Source organism: Coregonus clupeaformis, chromosome 11 (genome assembly GCF_020615455.1).
Source record: "Coregonus clupeaformis isolate EN_2021a chromosome 11, ASM2061545v1, whole genome shotgun sequence".
NCBI classification, from domain to species: Eukaryota; Metazoa; Chordata; class Actinopteri; order Salmoniformes; family Salmonidae; genus Coregonus; species Coregonus clupeaformis.
The window spans coordinates 21794616-21818809 of record NC_059202.1 but is presented as its reverse complement, the minus strand read 5'-3'; positions in this window follow the sequence as shown (position 1 = coordinate 21818809).

Below are 24194 nucleotides of genomic sequence, written 5' to 3'. Positions count from 1 at the left end.
GTTCGTAGATCCAGGGCGATACTTAAGAGTGAGGTCAAAAGAGGCCAGCTGGAAACCCATCGCTGCTCAATTGCACCTAGTTTTGCCTTGTTCAGATGACACAACAGGTAATTATCAGTGAATACTGTACAAGGAGCCCATAGCGAGTACTCTCTGAACTCTTCTGTAATGCCCACTTAAGGCCAAGGAACTCACGCTTCATGGAGCTGTAATTCTCCATGTTCCGCTCAGTCAGTTTGGTTTGAGCCCTCTACCAGTAAAGGCAATAGGCCATGGCTAGCATCAATCTCTAAGACAAAATGCTTCTGAAAGTCAGCATACTCTAGAATAGCTCGTCTGTGTCACGCCTGCTCCCGCTGCCCCTCCCTGGTGCTCGGGGGTGCCAGGCTGCCCATCATTATGCACACCTGTCACCATCGTTACACGCATCAGCGCTTCATTGAACTCACCTGGACTCCATCACGTCATTGATTGCCTCCCCTACATCTGTCACTGCTCAGTTTCATCCCAGTGTCTGCATTAATGTCGTTATGTTTCCCCTGTCCAGACGCTGTCCGTGTTTTGTTTTATGTGTGTATATATTAAATGTTCACTCCCTGTACTTGCTTCTCGTCTCCCAGCGTCTGTCCTTACAGTCTGAGCTGGAGGAAACATGTCTCGCATTCTGTTGTCAATGTCCCTGCCAGCGGTTTCCTAGGGGTCTTTCCCTTCTTGTCTGGGGGGGGGGTCAGCTGGGCCATCACTTGATGGAGGGGTGCTTCTATCTTGGCAAAACCTGCTATGAACCTTTGGTAGTAGCTGGAAAACTCCAGAAAGGAGATCAGCCAGGTTGGTAGGAACCCTCCATTCTCTCAGGGCTGCGACTTTATCCGGGTCAGTGGCAACACCTTCCCCTGAGACCACATGACAGAGGTACTTCACCCACTTCTGAAAAGAAATTACATTTTGACAGTTCAATCTTCAGCCCTTGCTGGTTCAACCGGGAGAACCCTTCCTCCAGCCTCTCCAGGTGTTGCCCCACTGAGGACGAGAACACAATCACATCATCAAGATACAAAAGAACAGATTGAAAGCGACAGTCTCTGGACTTGCGCTCCATGAGGCGCTGGAATGTACTTTAAGCATTGCATAATCCAAACGGCGTCCGATTGAATTCAAATAGGCCAAACGGTGTACAAAAGGCAGTCTTGGTCTTGTTCTTTTCGGCCATCTCTACCTGACTATATACACTTGCCAAATCAAGAGTTGAGAACCACTCAGCCCCGATGAGGGCTTCCAATGATTCTTCGATTCTTGGCAGGGAAAAAAAAATGTATTCACTAACTGTAAGTCGCTCTGGATAAGAGCGTCTGCTAAATGACTAAAATGTAATGTAAATGTAAAGGGAGGGAAGTCAAACACCGGCCTTTCACTGAGGCTGGCTAACTGAGAAGAAACAAAGCCTGTATACTCATGGGAGCTATCTACAAGAAACTCTACTCAGGGTCATTCTCAATGATTATTTGATCCATTTGTACAGTAGCTATAACCCTGTAGGGGGTCAACCAAACATTGGTGATGGGAACATAAGCTAGTCCTATCTCCGCTAGCACCAAAGAAGGGGAAACCAACAACGGATCCGGGAGGACACCATCTTCTGGTTCCAGTGGCTCAACTAAAAACTCCATCTGTTCCCGTGAAAGAACCTTGGGACATGTAACCGGGACACATGTCAATGCACCAGCAGCAACACAGAAAGGGGTTTTACCCTGTACCCTGACCTTGTGGGGCTCGGATGAAAAAGCGACTGCCTCTGCTATCTGGCAGTGTCTGAGGGCTCGACTCTACCCGGGGGCTTCAATGCTCTTCATGGGCTGGTCAGCAGGGTCTTGAACTACCAGAACACCTCTGTGCGGCATGCACTTCCCATAGATGGTCATGTCTAATTCGATTCGGTAACTAAGATATGGGATCTCTAAACCATTTGCTGCCTTGAGACCCAGCCATCCACACTCCTGAAGGAGGCCATTTTGAAGGTGGGCAAAGTTTTAATTGAAGCAACTTTAGGCAATGGCAGTGACTATAGACCCTGTATCCAGTAGTGACTGCAGTACAACTCACCCCATTGTAACTTATATTACTACCCACAAGTTTGGACACGTTACCTGAATCAGAGCCCAAGTTTGGACACGTTACCCCCAGTGTGCCCCCCAGTGTGCACACTGGGGGGGCTCTAGTTTTCCGGACGTGCCAACGGCAGGGGTCCCGTCCGGACCACCTCTTCCTTCTTCTCTAGCTGGTCCCTTTTGGGGCGTATTGAAACTTAGCAGTAGCGCGCTATGTGTCGTACCTGGTCACACCTGAAACAAATAGGTTTATCATCTGGACTCCTTTTAAGGACACCAGCTCTAACTGGCTATGCTGATTTAAGCTCTGACTATTTTGACTGGTTTGCACCTGTAGCCTCACAAGAGGCCTGGGCTTGAACCTCACTGGACACGGGAGAGGACTAGCTATACTTGGGTTTAAATGACTGGCCTTCACACTGTGCTAACGACTGGGCAGCTTCTTTCCTCACGTCACAAATTGTCCATTTGGGATTTGAGCTCACTTTGTCCCTCAACCTTTCACCTAGGGTCTGGTCACGGATACCATCCCAAATTTGATAACAAAGGTCTTTCTGAGATTTAGCACTAGCTTGCCCATCAGTTTTTACAATCGGATCCATTAGTGCCATCAAGGCATGAGAATAATCCAGGAGGGACTCTCCTTCTTGTTGCTTACGATTAAAAAAACTGTGCTGCAGAGAAATGTGTGAATGTAAACAACCATACACCTCCCTCAAAACTTTGAACATCCCAGCAACACACTCCCTCTCCCATAAGGGCAGACATTTGATCTCAGTACGAGCTGCAACTTCCAAATGATTTTACACCCAATTGGCCTTCTCTTTCTCAGTCGGTTTTATATGCATCTGACACTCTATCATTTCAATCCATTCCTCTATCGTTAGGGAGTCTGCTCTGTCCAGTTTGCCTGAAAACTTCAGTACCTAATAATCCTGTTGGATGTACACAACCTCCTTCCTCACAGTCCCAACTGCAGCGGACCCAACACTGCTAGCAGACCCAGATCGGATGCTGGTGGCAGTCTCTGCAGCTGTTGTTTTATGTCCGGTATGCCGTCCTCCATTTCCCCTCTGGTAGGCTCCATGGTCCTTCCCTGAAGAGACTTGGGCAGAAGACAATAGACAAGACACTGGATCCCCGTCAGCTGCAGTTACGGTGGCCCACTGCTGCTCTTACTGCCCAATTACTAAATTAGAAAAAATTAATAAAAATAAAAGTCAACCACTTCCCACAGTATTATTGCTCCTACTTAATTCACCCTGGCACATTATACTCATCCTGCCGACAACACCAAATGTGAACTGTATAACGCCACCTTTTTTTACTCGAGGGGAGGGCCTCGGAACAAGTTAAACACAGGTCTGTTAAATAACGGATATAAACAGATTTAACAAAAGTGCCAGGGTTTATTACAACAAGAGCAATAAACTACAATACAGAAGAGTCACCAGTATCCCCCAATCCACCCACCAGCGAGGACTGGAGCACACACAATCAGCACCAGGACCACAATATGTATAAGAACACAGGACATAAGCCTGGCATGTAAAGCACTTCTAGGAGAAAACATGCACACTTTAAAGTATATTCACACTCGTTGTAAGATAGTGCACTCGTAATTGAACACTCTCTGAAAGATGATAACACTCGTGGTAATCAGCATGTGAAAGTACACACGTGAATTCATAAGACTGGCTGCTGCTGGAACAGTGCCTTGGAGGTCTGTCTGGGGGAAGTGGAACAAAATAAAACAAAATAATACAAACAAACATATAACTAAGAAAAAGGCAACCCCAAATATTTTGCCTGTGTACCAGCTCAGGTGCTAGGGCGGACTAGATACATTAGCCATACCCTATCTGCCTAACGTAAGGGACACAAACTAAAGCTACAGTAAGAGCAGCGAGAGGCTTCTCCAGAATTATCAGAAAAACACCAGCATAATTATAACCCTGGTCCCTTAACACAATAATAATATCAACATTTTAATACTTTATTAAAATACACACATTATCAAACAGATTTGAATCCATTTACAATGTTAAAAGTGTTTTTACAGTTGATAAGCCATACTCTTCCCGGCCTACACAACCATCATACGGCATCAATGCCGAGTCTCAGACAGAATTGAACGCCTCTCCCAATCCACTGAAATACAAATCATTGTTTTACATGGCTGTCGTTTACGCGAGTAAGCGGTAAAACATTCACAGAGAAAGACACAGAAGCTAGCTTACCAAAAGTTTGACAGAGTTTGATCAACACAGCCAATGGCATGAACAGGGATGTGCACCGTTCCCTGTCCTCTGGGGCGGAACCAAAACTCTCACCTGAAAGATTCTGCACATTGCTCACCTCCTCTTATTTCATACCAGCCACTAGGCACCACTGGCTACATATGTATGGGGTATGTATGGGGTTGGAACCGGTTCAGGGAACAGAACTGAAAAATAACAAAACATTTCAATGAACAGAATCAGAACCAGGAACGAAAGTGATCTATACTGTTCTGGAACAGAACCGTTATTTTTAAAAGCATGGGAACCCGTTAATATAGTTATTTTACGTTCCGGGCATTTTTTTCCAGTCCCACAGAAAACGCAACAAGGCACCTATGCAAAGCCCTCCCTCTGTCAATCAGAAAAGTATTTCAGCGTCTGCCTGCCAGCTGAAAATCTTTGCCAGTGTGTGTACGTGTAGGCTACCTGTCCCTCCCCCTCTGAAGCATAGCTGTAGCCTACTGACGTTACAAGCGTGATTCAGAAGATAGGGAGAGTGATTTTTAACTAGAGAAGAATGGATTAACCTTTTCTCTAGGGATACCATAGTTATCACATTTCACACTGGAATTATTAACTACAAAATGGTAAGATGTGTTTTTAATTCTGGTGCCGCTCTGCACACACAAGCTTGTTAGCTAGCTAGCTTCTATGGTCCAATGTTAAGCTAACTCTGAAGTTCAAAGACATTCAAAGTTCCTCTATAGAAGCCGCTCCTCCATAGATATAATTATGTGGGTCTAATTCAGATAATGCATGTCATCACAAGATGTCCAGCGCTTCAAGCCAAGCCTCCTCCATACTCTCTCGCTCTCTACCCACCCGCAAAATGTCAGTTTGTAACGTAGACACAGGGAGTCAGGAAACAAGTGCAGTGTGAGTTTAATGATAACGAACATGGAACGAATACAAAACAAGAGTGTGTCTAACATGGAAACATAAACAATACTACCTGATGACTGACAAAACAGAGTGCTAGATAAATGGTAAGTAATCAAGGTAGTAATGAAGTCCAGGTGTCACTGATGATGGGGCGCAGGTGTGTGTAATGATGGTTGCCAGGTGTGTGTAATGATGGTTGCCAGGTGTGTGTAATGATGGTTGCCAGGTGTGTGTAATCATGGGTTGCCAGGACCGGTGGTTAGTAAACCGGCGACGTTGAGCACCGGAGTGGGGGAGCGGGAGTAGACGTGCGGCTTCAGCCACATGACGATGCTCGCCAAGGCAACGGCCCCGAGGGAAAGGAGCGTGCCGGTCCGGACGGCGAAGGTGGAAATCTCTGATAATGTTGGGATCTAGAATGTTGTCCACCGGAACCCAACACCGCTCCTCTGGACCCGACCCCCACGACGTCGGGAGACCAGGAGGGATCTGGCGGCATAGGCAGGGCTTACCTTGATGTCCAGGGGAGGTGGAGGGGTGTCGTGGGGGACAGCCTCAGCCAGGGGACCAGGAACCACCGGCCTGAGCAGGTTGAGATCCAGTAGTTAGTGGGGAGCTGTAATCTATATGTCACCTCATTGACAATCCGAAGGACCTTGAATGTCCCCACAACCTGGGGACTCAGCTTCTTACAGAGAAGGTGGTGGGAGGTTCCTGGTGGAGAGCCAGACGCGATCACCAGGATGGCGCGCTGGAGCCTCACGTGGGCATTGTTCTAGACCTCTTCTGCGCACCTGAACCACTCATCCACCGCAGGAGCTTTGGTCTGGCTTGGGGTCCATGGAGCCAGGCCTTAAAGGGAGTCAGTCCGGTGGAGGAGTGACATAATGAATTCTGGGCATACTCTGCCCAGGGAAGGAATCGGCCCCACTCCCCCTGCCTGTCCTGGCAGTGACTCCTCAGGAACCTCTCCAGCTCCTGGTTCATCCTCTCCACCTGCCCTTTAAACTGAGGCCGGTACCAGGAATTGAGACTGACCGTGACCCCCAGCTTCTCCATGAAGCCTCTCCACACCTGTGATGTGGATTGTAGGCCACGGTCGGAGACGATGTACTCCGGAAGGCCATAGTGTCGGAAGACCTGCTGGAACAGTGCCTCAGCAACCTGGAGGGCGGTAGGAAGACCAGAGAGAGGGAGAAAACAGCAGGATTTAGAAAATCTGTCCACAGATGGGACCAAGGCCGCTGAGGCACGAGAAGGGGGTGGAGATTCCCTGTTGGAGCGTGCCGGGAGATTTTGTTTTGGCACAGATGCAGCATGAATTAACATAACAGTACTTAGCGGAGATGGATTGACTAGTGCGGGTGATACCTGGGTGTCCAGCGGCGAGGGATGTGTGCGCCCAGGTCAACAGCCGACCCCTCACCTCCGTGGGGATGTAGATGCGATCAGGAGGACAGGTAGCAGGCGCGGGTTCCCTCTCCAGAGCCTGGCGGATGTCCACATCTACGTTCCAAAAATGGGTCCGATGATATGGGGGGACGGACTGATGTGCTGGAGGGCACTCAAAGGACTCTCAACCGACATGGAACCACAAGGTAAGGGAAAGTAGATGTCTTCCGACATCGGGGTGCCCAGGCGGTGATTACCATCCTCGACCAGGAGATGGTGGGGTCATGACGTTGGAGCCACAGGAGGCCGAGGATCATTTTGTGTACAGGGGAAGTGATGATGAGGAAGGGAAGGCTTTCTTGGTGCATGGGTCCCACGGTGAGGGTGAGTGGTGCTGTGATGTGCGTGATGGTGCCAGACCCCAATGGTTGTTTATCCAGGGCTCGGACCGGAAAAGGAGAGGAGAGTGGGTACGTGGTGATGTTCAGGGAGGAGACGAGAGACTGGTTGATGAAATTCCCTGCGGCGCCGGAGTCCACTAGAGTTGTGGAGACAACACATGAGGGCCAGCCAGGCAGTAAAATAGAAACCAGGAAGGGTTTGGCGGAAAACAATGATGAACGATGATGAAGGAATACTCACGCCTACCTTGGGAGACAGATGATCACTGGACCTTCACTCTGCCCTAGTGGACTTCGGGTTGGGATACACCGGACACCGCTGGAGCCGGTGCCCCTCCTGCCCACAATAGGGGACAGCCCCAGCCGTCTCCGGCGCAGTCCCTCTGCCACGGAGACGTGACACAGTTGCATCTCATGCCCAAGTCTTTCCATCATGCATGTAAACAATTCACTGAGCTATAGCTTGCCCGCTCCATAGCAAGCTGCTCCATCCGCACTGCATGATTGGTGAAGTAATTTAATGTCAAGCTAAATGTCAAGCTAGAGTTCCTCTGTGGAGATGGAAGAACCTTCCAGAAGGACAACCATCTCTGCAGCACTCCACCAATCATGCTTTTACGGTAGAGTGGCCAGGCGGAAGCCACTCCTCAGTAAAAGGCACATGACTGCCCGCTTGCAGTTTGCCAAAAGGCACCTAAAGACTCTCAGATCATGAGAAAGAAGATTCTCTGGTCTGATGAAACCAAGATTGAACTCTTTGGCCTGAATGCCAAGCATCACGTCTGGAGGAAACCTGGCACCATCCCTACCGTGAAGCACGGTGGTGGCAGCATCATGCTGTGGGGATGTTTTTCAGTGGCAGGACAACAACTCTAAGCACACAGCCAAGACAACGCAGGAGTGGCTTCGCGACAAGTCTCTGAATGTCCTTGAGTCGCCCCACCAGAGCCCGGACTTGAACCCAATCGAACATCTCTGGAGAGACCTGAAAATAGCTGTGCAGCAACACTCACCATCCAACCTGACAGAGCTTGAGAGGATCTTCAGAGAAGAATGGGAGAAACTCCCCAAATACAGGTGTGCCAAGCTTGTAGCCTCATACCCAAGAAGACTCGAGGCTGTAATCACTGCCAAAAGTGCTTCAACAAAGTACTGAGTAAAGGGTCTGAATACTTATGTAAATGTGATATTTCAGTTTAAAAATATATATATAAATAAGCAAACCTGTTTTTGCTCTGTCATTATGGGGTATTGATGAGGAAAAATTATAATTTAATCAATTTTAGAATAAGGCTGTAACCTAACAAAATGTGGAAAAAGTCAAGGGGTCTGAATACATTTCGAAGGCACTGTAAACCGGTACTTTTTTTAGGTTTGAACTGGTTCAGAACTTCATTTTGCTGGTCGGAACAGTGGAACAGAACAAAACAAAATGATGGTTCTGTTCAGGACTAAACGATTGGGAAATAATTTTGGTTCCATCCCTGATGTATAGTATTGGATTGTCTGATGTTTATTGTATGTTTATTTACCTTTGGAATCTGACTAAATTCACTCCGTGACAGTTCATGTTGTGTTGACTGTTAGCTGTGAATTTCCTGGTGTGTAAATTCATGTTTTATGTGGCATAACGTGGGAGGCATAGCCACACTGTTAGTTATTAGGAGATGTACACGTCTTAGAAACATGCCTCTGGGGCACCGTTTAGGCATGTCATTGGCAGTCAGATGATGATATGGCGGATTTGTTGGTAATTCATTCTTGGCGAGTATTATTTGGCATGAATGCGGATGACGGATTGCTTTATGGACCTTTCTATACGTCCCCTGTTGGTGCTTGGATCATGTCAAGCCCAGAACAGAGCGTTGCCACGGGTGGTACAGACAGCAACAGAAAGGGCAGTAATTTAACATTTATATACTGTACAGTATATAAGGCATATTAGGCAACCTAATCCATGTTTACCTAGATTGATGTATGACAACAGCGACTGCTTAGATGGTAATTAGGATTTTGTCCAAGTTTCTAAACAAGTACCTTGAATCAAGATATAACTAGATTAGAATTTTGATAACATTTTATCTTGAATACTTATTATCAAGCATTGTAAACTAAAACATACATGTTAAAAATAATGGATTACACATAAATAAGCCGGATACAGGGCATTTGCTCAGGGCCACAATCCATTCTATATCTGTAAAGGAGTTCAGAACGTACCGTAACCTCACTCCACAGAAGTCTTCATCTTGTCAACAATAACTACGACAGCAACGACCTATTATTCCTGACTAAAACTATGAATATAACGAGACGAGATGCCCTGGAGAAAAACGAGAACTATTGCAAATTACTTTTCATTTTAGTCTACGAAAATGTGACAAGGCGAGAATTCCACGTGATGGACATTTGAATTTGACACGAAGCTCCTTTTCCTCTGTTGTCCGATACTAAGCATGCAATCCTCTCATTGGCATATTTGACATCTTTCAGTTGCATGGTCTGATTGAGCTGATCTGCCTGGGTCTCCCACACAGCTCCCAGGTGGTCACTTCAGTCACTCGTCAATTTCTTTCACTGATGAGAAGCCAGGACACTTGACTTGTAACTAACCTCAACTAGAAACTATGTTTACTTTATCTCTTACTTTCATGTAGGCTATTTTTGCTTTGATCACATCAGACGCTCTATTTTCCCATGTGCGCTGTAATTCATTCATCTGTGTTGCCGCTCTCGCGCCTGCAGGCCTCAAATGCAAGTTGCGGTAGTTTTTTTCCTATGGGAAAAATGCATTCTATCTGTTAAATATTAGGAGTACAGTAATACTTCTGGCATTTTTATAAAGCTCAAATTCTCCCCTTTGCAAGGAAACCACTGTTATTTACCTCCTTATGATGGGGAGAAAATCAAAACTGTAAATTGTTTAACCTGTAGCCAAGGCTTTACAGCCTATGTGGTTAATTATGGCTGGCATTGGCTACAATCTGCCACAATATCAATGTTGCGAGGTATAGGAGGGATAGTAGGCCTCGTTGGACAAGGCTATCTGAATGTGCACATGATGTAAGATAGAGGTAGCCTGAATACTCATTATTGAATAGAAAAAAATTAACTGACTATTATGTGACTAAAATGACTGTGACTGAAACTAGACAAACATTTTCCAGAGTTTTAGTCAACTGATAATAACTAAAACTAACGAAGGATAAAATTACTAAAATGTGAGTAAGACTAAAAGACTACAACTAAATCTAAAATAGTGGCCAAAATTAGCACTGCTCCACAGCTTGCTTGAAATGGAACCGATGGTGTAGTGCAGCCCATCCCCCGAAGTACTCTTCTTATCAACTGTCTGCAAGGATCCTTTGTGTTGTCTTAAGAATTCCTCAATATCTCTCCAAACCCCCATTGTCTCACCTCTGAGAAGCACTTCTGTTGTGATTTCATGTACTGTAGGTCTGATATCTGATTGGAGGGTAACTTTACAGTAATACCATTGGTCAACAACTCAGATTTTGAATCCAAACAAGTCAAATGTGTGGTTCAGTTGGTAGAGCATGGCCCTTGCAATGCCAGGGTTGTGGGTTTGATACCCACGGGGGACCAGCAGGAATGAGGATTTTTGCATTCACTACTGTAAATCGCTCTGGATTAGAGCGTCTGCTAAATGACTAAAATGTTAACGCTTATAAAAGGGTCTTAGATTAATTGTTCTTTCTCTGAAAACAGACATGTAAACAAGTGTCTATGGAATAAAATGTCAGTGTAGTTACAAATATTTCTGAACAATAGTACAACAATGTCTACTATGAACAGACATGTAAACAACAAAAGGGTCAAATATAAAGTGTCAAGAGTGTCGATATTTATGAGCAATATAAATATTTCGGAACAATAGTAAAAAAGTGTATTTTGAACAGACGTAAATAGCAAAAGTGTGTCTAGTGTCTAACTTCTGACATGTCTGAACATCAGTCCCCTGTAGCTCAGGTGGTAGAGCAGGGCGCTTGGCAACACCAGGGTTGTGGGTTCGTTTCCCACAGTATAAAAATGTATGCGCTCACTAACTGTAAGTCGCTCTGGATAAGAGCGTCTGCTAAATGACTCAAATGTAAATGTGAACAGAACAAGTTGTTAATTTCACTGTGGTCCCAGTCGTTTGGTCCATGTTCGTCATGCACAAACTCATGCAGATGGTGATCGAATTCCTCACAGAGTTTTGGTGAGAGTTCATCCATGAAATCAGCTATAGGTGCCAGGACCCTGTGGAGAGGAGAAGAGGGAGGACATTAGGAGTGTCTGGACATCATCATGGTGAGGAGAGGGGGGACATTAGGAGTGTCTGGACATCATCATGGTGAGGAGAGGGGGGACATTAGGAGTGTCTGGACATCATCATGGTGAGGAGAGGGGGGACATTAGGAGTGTCTGGACATCATCATGGTGAGGAGAGGGGGGACATTAGGAGTGTCTGGACATCATCATGGTGAGGAGGAAAAAGGACAACAGAAGAGAGGAAAGGAGATCAGAGTAAAGGAGGAGAGTCTAAAATTATTTGTATTTATTTACCTCTGGGACAAGCTGGTGGCTCGGTGCATGACGTTCTCCAGATCTTGAGATCTGTCTTCAATCATTTGCAATGCCTTTGCGAGTGATGTGTCAAGGGCTGAGTCTGCAGCTCTTTCGTCCCTTCTCCTCACACCCATGCTACTGCTGCGGCTGCTCTGTGGCATCGCTGAGGACCAAGCCAGCGGAGTAGGTCTTGGAGGTGGGCCCAGGTTAGAGCTTCCCAGATCCTGCATGGAGATTGTTTCTAATTCTGCACTGCAACTCAGTGCGGGAGTTGGGCAGGGGGCCGATCAATAGTGAGTACTAGGGGTACAGGTAGTGCTTGGGGCCGGTGAACCAGGTGCTGTCTCCATTCACTGGTGTTTGTGCCTTGAAAATAAAAAAGTAGAGAGCTATTTATTGCACATATCCAAAACATGAATGAACATCAAATATAATTAACCAAAACTGCATAATGTTGCAAACGTTTGAGCAGAGTTGAGTAGGCCAGGCCTTGCTACTCAACTCGGCTCAAACGTTTGCAACATTTTGACTAGCTGGACCTTGCTGCCAAACTTTGACTTTGGTGTTACCAATGTGGGAAGCTTATGATTTTCTTTCTGTGACAAAATTATGTTTGATCAAAAGTTGTAAAGATCTTTAGTTTAGTTGGTTGGCTTGCTTTCACTGCACGAGCATGCTGCTAGGCTAGCTATCTATTGTTAGCAAAACATGGCTATTCTTTTCGTCGACTACAATAGAAAATACAACAACATACCCCATCCTTTGGTGAAGACGGCATGTTGCTTTCAGTCTTCCCATGCTTCACGTGCCGAACAAGCCAGCATCAACATTTCTGGAGTAGCTTTTCCACCGGCATCTCCACTGTGGCCCTTGTTTTTTATTTATTTTATTTGCCTTGACGAACTTATCGCAAACCCTACCCCACTTTTTCAAACAAGTGGTTGGGTCGGACCCCAGCGTCTCCGCAATCTCCCTCCATTCATTGGCATTTACATGCTGGGCTTTATAATAATGCATGGCTAGAATCGTACTGGGGAAGGTACTTTTGTACCTCCTTGGTCAATCGATACTCAAAGTTGTCGTTCGCCATGTTGAATCCACATTGAGTTTCGGGCTGAATCGACAAGAAGCAGAAACTCGCATCACTCCTACAGTTGACCAATCATGGGCGAAGGGGCATAGACTTCGGCTTCCGAACTGAGAAAAAAATGTGTGTGACCGAACAGCCGACAAAACCCTAACCGAACTCCAAAACGAACAAAAACATCACAAAATGTAATCATAATATATGCACAAACTGTTTTGGCTGGGACGCATGCGGCCGCCTTTATGTTCCTGACTTGCTGTGGTGAGATACCTACATTCTTTCTTTCTCTCTCCCTCTCCCATGAGCCATGGCACAATCAATGGTCTCTCTCTCTCTCTCTCTCTCTCTCTCTCTCTCTCTCTCTCTCTCTCTCTCTCTCTCTCTCTCTCTCTCTCTCTCTCTCTCTCTCTCTCTCTCTCTCTCTCTCTCTCTCTCTCTCTCTCTCTCTCTCTCTCTCTCTCTCTCTCTCTCTCTCTCTCTCTCTGACCATGCTTAGAGTAATGCTTGTTAATGATTTGTAACTTAAGCTTTATGCCTTGTATCTGAATCCATTAATTAAATACACTTGTATTTGGAATTCCATTCTCAGATTTCTTGATGTCCCTGTTACAGTACGAGGTAGAGGATCCTGGTTCGAGCCCATTCAGAGGCTAGTTCAGGGAGGCAGCGCTATATTCCAAGCTGGCACACTGACACCGGTTATATAGCCATACAAACTACACTCATACTGTAAGTATGTATGCCCTCCTCTTCACCCACATTGCATGACAACTAGGGCAAGGCTGTGCTACTACAGTACTACCGCTCAAGAGGAACATCCTCCTATTCAGCTCTAGAAAGAGAAGTTGTTCACAGTTGGGTGTAGAAATTAAGCCTGTTTACCCCGTTGTGTCTAAGACTCCTCCACTCATCCTTACCCCCTCTCTCCCTCACTTTGTTCCACACTCTGTCTCACCTTCAAGGCATAATCAGCTCATGTAATTTATGCCTCTACATTAAGTGCTGCTTCCTCCTCCATTTGGCTCATAGAGCTGCCCTGGCTGTCAAAAACGTAACATCTCCCCAGTCTTCCAAAGGCCTTCCCAGTCACACAGAGGAGATGGGGTAATGATCCCTTGGCTCTTTCTCCCAGTCACACAGAGGAGATTGAGAGAATGATCCCCCGGCTCTTCCTCCCAGTCACACCAACCTGGTCTCAAAGCATTTCTTATTATTCTGTACGTAAATCCTAGACACTCCATTTAGTATGATATGTTACGTTTCGTATGGTATGTACTAGTTTGTGGATGTCCATCACCCATTTCGTATAATATGTTAAGAATTTGCTAAATGTACGATATGTTATGAATTTGCCAAATGTATGATATGTTACGAATTCTAGCTAGATGGCTAAGTGGCTAATGTTAGCTAGGTTAGGGGTTAGGGTTAAGTTTTAAGATTAGGGTTAGGGGAAAGGTAAGCTAAAAGGGTTAAGGTTAGGGTTAGGCGAAGGGAGCTAAAGGAGTTTGCGTTAGGGTTAGGGGAAGGGTTAGCTAACAGTTGCAAAGTAGCTAAAAAGTAGTAAGTAGTTGCTAATTTGCTAAAATTGCCCATGATGAGATTCGAACTCGCAACCTTTGGGTTGCTAGATGTTCGCTTTATACACCCACCCATACACACCAACCAACCCTCCTTTTGTTTTTGCTTTAAGTAACCATCTGTCTTATGTAACCATACCAAACGTAACATATCATTCTAAATGGAGAGTCTTGGATTTACGTACAGAATAATACAAAATGCTTTTAGACCAGGTTGGTCACACAGAGGAGATGGGGGAATGATCCCCTGGCTCTTCTTCCAAACATGAGCATTTGGTTTCCTACTTAAAATAAATGGAGTGTTTTTGTTTTCTTCATGGATGTTACCATAAACTATACGGGGGTGTTCTCTTACCATCTTTCTTAAACTATTTCTAGTCGCTAATCTGATGGAAGAACATTGTCTGGGTTCTACTGTATCTTTCTCGTTCCTTACACAACAGGTTAAGAAACCAAAGAAAGGAGGCAGCAATGGAATTATTTATAATAGTTACAGTTGATTTTTGTTAAGTACAGTGGGTGGAAGTGTTTGCACACACAGATACATTATATCATCTTGGAATATGAACAATGAAGGAAATTACAAAGCCAAGAGAACATCCTACATTCCACATAATGGCGTTTTTGTTAAGCGAACACAGAGACCGATACGTTTTTTTGTAGCCTGTTGTTGTGGAGCCATCAAAATAACCATGTTCTTAAAAACTGTGCAGACCAAAACAGTGAAAATCCCCATTTTGAAGATCATCAATAAATTATCCATTACATCGTGACTGATTCAGTTAGATCAAAACATGTGGGGCTTGAGCGTTCTGCACCTCATCTCTCATCTCTCACAGTCACAGGTGAATCATCCGATAAGGCTCCTCTGGGAGGACTATCTATGAACAGACCCTACTATTTCATTCAGAACACTAAAGCGAGGTGCTGCTCGCCATTTGTCTTGTTAATGGCGGCTCCGGAGGAGATGGCTGCCGTTTACGGGCTCCTAACCAATTGTGCAATTGTTTGTGTTTTTTTCGCGTTATTTGTAACTTATTTTGTACATAATGTTTCTGCCACCGTCTCTTATGACCGAAAAGAGCTTCTGGATATCAGGACAGCGATTACTCACCTCGTACTGGATGAAGATATTTTCTTTAACGAGTCGGGCACAAAGGATTTACTTCAGACACCCGACAAGGCCCAAATCCCCGTCACTCGCAGGACAAAGAGACATAGATATCGGGGACGTAGGTCGGCGTGCCTTGTAAGGATCAGGCGGCGAGTGGGTAATCTGCCTCTACCATCAGTCCTATTAGCCAACGTATAATCGTTGGATAACAAAATAGATGAGCTACGATCACAAATATCCTACCAACGGGACATTAAAAACTGTAAAATCTTATGTTTCACCGAGTCCGGGCTGAACGGCGACATGGATAACATACAGCTGGCGGGGTTTACGCTGCATTGGAAAGATAGAACAGCTGCCTCCAGTAAGACAAGGGGTGGCGGTCTGTGTATATTTGTAAACAACAGCTGGTGCACAAAATCTAATATTAAGGAAGTCTCAAGGTTTTGCTCGCCTGAGGTAGAGTATCTCATGATGAGCTGTAGACAACACTATTTACCAAGAGAGTTTTCATCTATATTTTTCGTAGCTGTCTATTTACCACCACAAACCGATGCTGGCACTAAGACCGCACTCAATGAGCTGTATAAGGCCATAAGCAAATAGGAAAATGCTCTTCCAGAGGCGGCGCTCCTAGTGGCCAGGGAATTTAATGCAGGGAAACTTAAATCCATTTTACCTCATTTCTACCAGCATGTTAAATGTGCAACCATAGAAAAAAAACTCTAGACCACCTTTACTCCACACATAGAGATGCGTAGAAAGCTCTCCCTCGCCCTCCATTTGGCAAATCTGACCATAATGCTATCCTCCTGATTCCAGCTTACAAGCAAAAACTAAAGCAGGAAGCACCAGTGACTCGGTCAATAAAGAAGTGGTCAGATGATGCAGATGCTAAGCTACAGGACTGTTTTGCGAGCACAGACTGGAATATGTTCCGGGATTCTTCCGATGGCATTGAGGAGTACACCACATCAGTCACTGGCTTCATCAATAAGCGCATCGATAACATCGTCCCCACAGTGACCATACGTACATACCCCAACCAGAAGCCATGGATTACAGGCAACATCCACACTGAGCTAAAGGGTAGAGCTGCCGCTTTCAAGGAGAGGGACTCTAACGTGCTCAGTCCCCTCCTGTACTCCCTGTTCACCCATGACTGGATGGCCAGGCACGACTCCAACACCATCATTAAGTTTGCCGACGACACAACAGTGGTAGGCCTGATTACCGACAACAATGAGAAAGCCTATAGGGAGGAGGTCAGCGGCCTGGCCGTGTGGTGCCAGGATAACAATTTCTCCCTCAATGTGATCAAGACAAAGGAGATGATTGTGAACTACAGGAAAAGGAGGACCGAGCACGCCCCCATTCTCATCGATGGGGCTGTAGTGGAGCAGGTTGAGAGCTTCAAGTTCCTTGGTGTCCACATCACCAACAAACTATCATGGTCGAAAGCAATCAAATGTATTCATAAAGCCCTTTTTACATCAGCAGATGTCACAAAGTGCTTATACAGAAACCCAGCCTAAAACCCCAAACAGCAAGCAATGCAGATGTAGAAACCTAGAGAGCAACCAGGCTCTGAAGGTTGGCCAGTCCCCTTCTGGCTGTGCCGGGTGGAGATTATAACAGTACGTGGCCATCAAGGCCCGATTTTTCTCCAAGATGTTCAAACGTTCATAGATAACCAGCAGGGTGAAATAATAATCACAGTGGTTGTAGAGGTTGCAACAGGTCATTACATCAGGAGTAAATGTCACTTGGCTTTTCATAGCCGGACATTTAGAGGTTGAAATAGCAGGTGCGGTAGAGCGAGAGAGTTGAAAACAGCAGGTCTGGGACAAGGTAGCACGTCCGGTGAAAGGTCAGGGTTCCATAGCCGCAGGCAGAAGAGTTGAAACTGGAGCAGCAGCACGACCAGGTGGACTGGGGACAGCAAGGAGTTATCAGGCCAGGTAGTCCTGAGGCATGGTCCTAGGGCTCAGGTCCTCTGGGAGCTGAGGGAGAGAGGGAGAGGGAGAGAATTAGAGGGAGCATACTTAAATTCACACAGGAGAATAACACCAGATATACAGTGAGGGAAAAAAGTATTTGATCCCCTGCTGATTTTGTACGTTTGCCCACTGACAAAGAAATGATCAGTCTATAATTTTAATGGTAGGTTTATTTGAACAGCGAGAGACAGAATAACAACAACAAAATCCAGAAAAACGCATGTCAAAAATGTTATAAATTGATTTGCATTTTAATGAGGGAAATAAGTATTTGACCCCCTCTCAATCAGAAATATTTCTGGCTCCAAGGTGTCTTTTATACAGGTAACGAGCTGAGATTAGGAGCACACTCTTAAATGGAGTGCTCCTAATCTCAGCTTGTTACCTGTATAAAAGACACCTGTCCACAGAAGCAATCAATCAATCAGATTCCAAACTCTCCACCATGGCCAAGACCAAAGAGCTCTTCAAGGATGTCAGGGAAACGATTGTAGACCTACACAAGGCTGGAATGGGCTACAAGACCATCGCCAAGCAGCTTGGTGAGAAGGTGACAACAGTTGGTGCGATTATTCGCAAATGGAAGAAACACAAAAGAACTGTCAATCTCCCTCGGCCTGGGGCTCCATGCAAGATCTCAACTCGTGGAATTGCAATGATCATGAGAACGGTGAGGAATCAGCCCAGAACTACACGGGAGGATCTTGTCAATGATCTCAAGACAGCTGGGACCATAGTCACCAAGAAAACAATTGGTAACACACTACGCCGTGAAGGACTGAAATCCTGCAGCGCCCGCAAGGTCCCCCTGCTCAAGAAAGCAAGTCCCATCTGAAGTTTGCCAATGAACATCTGAATGATTCAGAGGAGAACTGGGTGAAAGTGTTTTGGTCAGATGAGACCAAAATCGAGCTCTTTGGCATCAACTCAACTCTCCGTGTTTGGAGGAGGAGGAATGCTGCCTATGACCCCAAGAACACCATCCCCACCGTCAAACATGGAGGTGGAAAAATTATGCTTTGGGGGTGTTTTTCTGCTAAGGGGACAGGACAACTTCACCGCATCAAAGCGACGATGGACGGGGCCATGTACCGTCAAATCTTGGGTGAGAACCTCCTTCCCTCAGCCAGGACATTGAAAATGGGTTGTGGATGGGTATTCCACAATGACAATGACCCAAAACACAAGGCCAAGGCAACAAAGGAGTGGCTCAAGAAGAAGCACATTAAGGTCCTGGAGTGGCCTAGCCAGTCTCCAGACCTTAATCCCATAGAAAATCTGTGGAGGGAGCTGAAGGTTCGAGTTGCCAAACGTCAGGCTCGAAACCTTAATGACTTGGAGAAGAGCTGCAAAGAGGAGTGGGACAAAATCCCTCCTGAGATGTGTGCAATCCTGGTGGCCAACTACAAGAAACGTCTGACCTCTGTGATTGCCAACAAGGGTTTTGCCACCAAGTACTAAGTCATGTTTTGCAGAGGGGTCAAATACTTATTTCCCTCATTAAAATGCAAATCAATTTATAACATTTTTGATGTTTTTCTGGATTCTGTTGTTGTTATTCTGTCTCTCACTGTTCAAATAAACCTAACATTAAAATGATAGACTGATTATGTCTTTGTCAGTGGGCAAACGTACAAAAGCAGCAGGGGATCAAATACTTTTTTCCCTCACTGTAACAGACTGACCCTAACCCCCGGTACATAGACTATTGCAGCATAGATACTGGAGGCTGAGGCAGGGGGGGTCGGGAGACACTGTGGCCCCGTCCGACGATATCCCCGGACAGGGCCAGGCAGGATATAACCCCACCCACTTTGCCAAAACACAGCTCCCACACCACCAGAGGGATATCAACAGACCACCAACATACTACCCTGAGACAGGAACTGGCCAGGCAGAGATAGCAAGGGCGGTTTGTCGCTCCAGTGCCTTTCCATTCACCTTCGCACCCCTGGGCAAGGCTACACTCAAGCATAGGACCTACTGAAGAGATGAGTCTTCAGTAAAGACTTAAAGGTCGAGACCGAGTCTGCGTCTCTCACATGGATAGGCAGACCATTCCATAAAAATTGAGCTCTATAGGAGAAAGCCCTGCCTCCAGCTGTTTGCTTAGAAATTCTAGGGACAATAAGGAGGCCTGCGTCTTGTGACCGTAGCGTACGTGTAGGTATGTACGGCAGGAACAAATCAGAGAGATAGGTAGGAGCAAGCCCATGTAATGCTTTGTAGGTTAGCAGTAAAACCTTGAAATCAGCCCTAGCCTTAACAGGAAGCCAGTGCAGAGAGGCTAGCACTGGAGTAATATGATCAAATATTTTGGTTCTAGTCAAGATTCTAGCAGCCATGTTTAGCACTAACTGAAGTTTATTTAGTGCTTTATCCGGGTAGCCGGCGAGTAGAGCATTAGAGTAGTCTAATCTAGAAGTGACAAAAGCATGGATTAGCTTTTCTGCATCATTCTTGGACAAAATGTTTCAGATTTTTGCAATTTTACGAAGATGAAAAAAAGCTGTCATAAGGAACTGGATGTTGGCAAATATTCTTGATATGTTCGTCAAAAGAGAGATCAGGGTCCAGAGTAACGCCGAGGTCCTTCACAGTTTTTTTTACGACTGTACAAGATTAATTGTCAGATCCAACAGAAGATTTCTTTGTTTCTTGGGACCTAGAACTAGCATCTCTGTTTTGTCCGAGTTTAAAAGTAAAACATTTGCCGCCATCCAGTTCCTTATGTCTGAAACACAGGCTTCCATGATAGGCAATTTTGGGGTTTCACCATATTTCATCGAAATGTACAGCTTTGTGTCGACCGCATAGCAATGAAAGTTCAAATTGTGTTTCCGAATGACATCACCAAGAGGAAAAATATATAGTGAAAACAATAGTGGTCCTAAAACGGAACCTTGAGGAACACATAAACTTACAATTGATTTGTCAGAGGACAAACCATCCACAGAGATGAACTGATATCTTTCCGACAGATAAGATCTAAACCAGGCAAGAACTTGTCCATGTAGACCAATTAAGGTGTCCAATCTCTCCAAAAGAATGTGGTGATCGATGGTGTCAAAAGCAGCACTAAGGTCTAGGAGCACGAGGACAGATGCAGAGCCTTGGTCTGACACCATTAAAAGGTCATTTACCACCTTCACGAGTGCAGTCTCAGTGCTATGATGGGGTCTAAAACCAGACTGAAGGATTTCGTATACATTATTTGTCTTCAGGAAGGCAGTGAGTTGCTGCACAACAGCTTTTTCAAAAATCATTGAGAGGAATGGGAGATTTGATATAGGCCAATAGTGTTTTTTACATTTTCTGGGTCAAGGTTAGGCTTTTTCAAGATAGGCTTTATTACTGCCACTTTTAGTGAGTTTGGTACACATACAGTGGATAGGGAGCCATTTATTATGTTCAACATAGGAGGGCCAAGCACAGGAAGTAGCTCTTTCAGCAGTTAGTTGGAATAGGGTCCAGTATGCAGCATGAAGGTTTAGAGGCCATGACTATTTTCATGAATGTGTCAAGAGATATAGGATAGAACATTTGAGTGTCTCCATTGATCCTAGGTCCTGGCAGTTTTGTGCAGACTCAGGACAGCTGAGCTTTGGATAAATACGCAGATTGAAAGAGGAGTCCGTAATTTGCTTTCTAATGATCATGATCTTTTCGTCAAAGAATTTAATGAATTCTTCACTGCTGAAGTGAAAGGCATCCACTCTTGGGGAATGCTGCTTTTTAGTTAGCTTTGCGACAGTTTCAAATATACATTTTAGATTGTTAAAATTTCTCCTCAAGTAGGTTTGAAAAATAGGATGATCGAGCAGCAATGAGGACTCTTCGATATTGCAATGTACTTTCTTTCCAAGCTAGTAGGAAGTCTTCAAATTTGGTGGAGCGCCATTTCCGTTCCAATTTTCTGGAAGCTTGCTTCCGGGCTCGAGTATTTTCTGTATACCAGGGAGCTAGTTTCTTGTGACAAATGTTTTTTTGTTTTTAGGGGTGCGACTGCATCTAGGGTATTATGCAAGATTACATTTAGATCCTCAGTTAGGTCGTTAACTGATCCTTGAGTAGGTGTAGGTAGTCTGGAAGGGCCTCAAGGAATCTTTGGGTTGTCCGAGAATTTATATCACGGCTTTTGATGGTCCTTGGTTGGGGTCTGAGCAGATTATTTTTTGCGATTGCAAACGTAATAAGATGGTGGTCCGATAGTCCAGGTGTCACGACTTCCTCCGAAGCTGCCACCTCTCCTTGTTTGGGCAGGCTTCGGCGTTCGTCGTCACCGGCCTTCTAGCCACTGCCGCTCCTCATCTCATCATTCCATTTGTTTTGTCTTGTTTATTACACACCCCTGGTTCATATCCCCTCATCAGTGCCTGTATAATTGTTCCCTCTGCCCCCTTGTCTTTGTGTGTGATTGTTTATTGTGGAGTGGAGTGAAGCTCGGTGGAGCTCCTTGTATTTTGTCTCGCCAGGATATTTCCCAGTGTGCAGTGTATTTTCCAGTGCGCTGGAGTGTTTTAACGCGTTACTGCGTAACTCTGTGGTTGTGGAATAAAGCCTGTTATTCTGTGATTTACCCTCCTGCACCTGACTCTTTCAATATCACCTCATCACAGAATCACACACCAGACATGGAGTCAGCAGGAGAGGAACACATGCCTGGAGTCATGGCACGGGTCCGGGAGCATTCAACGATGCTAGCCAGCTTGGGAGAAGCGATGGATCGGGTCAATTATCTACAAATTCTATATTTTGGGAGAGGCAAAAAACAGTTTTCAACCAGCGATTGAGTTGCGAGTCTGCTATAGAGCTCATCACTCGCCCTAAGTGGGAGGGGGCCAGAGAAAATTACTTGATGCCGACACATCTTTCTAGCTAATTTACACACCAAGACAGTCGTGAAGAGGGTACGACAAAGCCTATTCCCCCTCAGGAGACTGAAAAGATTTGGCATGGGTCCTCAGATCCTCAAAAAGTTCTACAGCTGCACCATCAAGATCATCCTGACTGGTTGCATCACTGCCTGGTATGGCAACTGCTCGGCCTCTGACCGCAAGGCACTACAGAGGGTAATGAGTATGGCCCAGTACATCACTGGGGCCAAGCTTCCTGCCATCCAGGACCTCTATACCAGGCGGTGTCAGAAGAAGGCACTAAAAATTGTCAAAGACTCCAGCCACCCTAGTCATACACTGTTCTCTTTGCTACCGCACGGCAAGCGGTACCGGATCGCCAAGTCTATGTCCAAAAGGCTTCTTACCAGCCAGCTTCTACCCCCAAACCATAAGACTCCTGAACAGCTAATCAAATGGCCACCCAGACTATTTGCATTGTGATAATTATTAGAATATGGCAAATATTAGTCAATTATTGCATTCTATCCTACTAACTGTAAGTCGCTCTGGATAAGAGCGTCTGCTAAATGACTAAACTGTAAACTGTAAACTGTATCCATGCTGGCTTTTGCAGGCTACCTGAGACATGAAACAGATAGGTGGGAGGGCATACAGGCTGTCGCCAATTTACTAATGTGCATTTTGCCTAATATGGTAATGGCAACAATTCAACCACTTCATTTTTATTCAACACTGTGACGTCATTATGTCCAGCTGTTTTTATTGACACAAGAGAGCTAAGTGGAAACTCACAGCAGTAGGCAGTTGTCGCATGTACTTTCTATTCAAAACTTTCTAAATCTCTACAAAGAAATCACTGGACAAGTTAATGGAAACATAGCTACTGACTACTCTCGCAGCAACAATACAGAGTCTGAGTGTCTTTTTCATAAAGGCAGAAGGGTAGACACCATTAAAAAAATATCTAAATTCAGGGTGTAACACAACAAAATGTGGAAAAAGTCAAGGGGCGTGAATACTTTCTGAAGGCACTGTAACACAAAAAAGCCTCCCTTCATTTTTTAGCTAAAAATATTATTAGACTCAGCATAGGTGATTTGATGATGTTGAAATGTTGAAGTAGACATTGCATTATTAGAATGCAATCTGAAAGCCAATTATCATTCACTTTGTTACTTTCACTAGTCTCCATATCTACAGTGGCTTGCGAAAGTATTCACCTCCCTTGGCATTTTTGTATTTTGTTGCCTTACAACCTGGAATTTAAATGGATTTTTGGGGCGTTTGTATCATTTCATTTACACAACATGCCTACCACTTTGAAGATGCAAAATATTTTTTATTGTGAAACAAACAAGAAATAAGATAAAAAAAACTGAAAACTTTTCATCCCCCCCAAAGTCAATACTTTGTAGAGCCACCTTTTGCAGCAATTACAGCTGCAAGTCTCTTGGGGTATGTCTCCATAAGCTTGGCACATCTAGCCACTGAGATTTTTGCCCATTCTTCAAGGCAAAACTGCTCCAGCTCCTTCAAGTTGGAAGGGTTCCGCTGGTGTAAAGCAATCTTTAAGTCATACCACAGATTCTCAATTGGATTGAAGTCTGGGCTTTGACTAGGCCATTCCAAGACATTTAAATGTTTCCCCTTAAACCACTCGCGTGTTGCTTTAGCAGTATGCTTAGTGTCATTGTCCTGCTGGAAGGTGAACCTCCATCCCAGTCTCAAATCTCTGGAAGACTTAAACAGGTTTCCCTGAAGAATTCCCCTGTATTTAGCGCCATCCATCATTCCTTTAATTCTGACCACTTTCCCAGTCCCTGCCGATGAAAAACATCCCCACAGCATGATGCTGCCACCACCATGCTTCACTGTGGAGATGTTGTTCTCGGGGTGATGAGAGGTGTTGGAATTGCGCCAGAC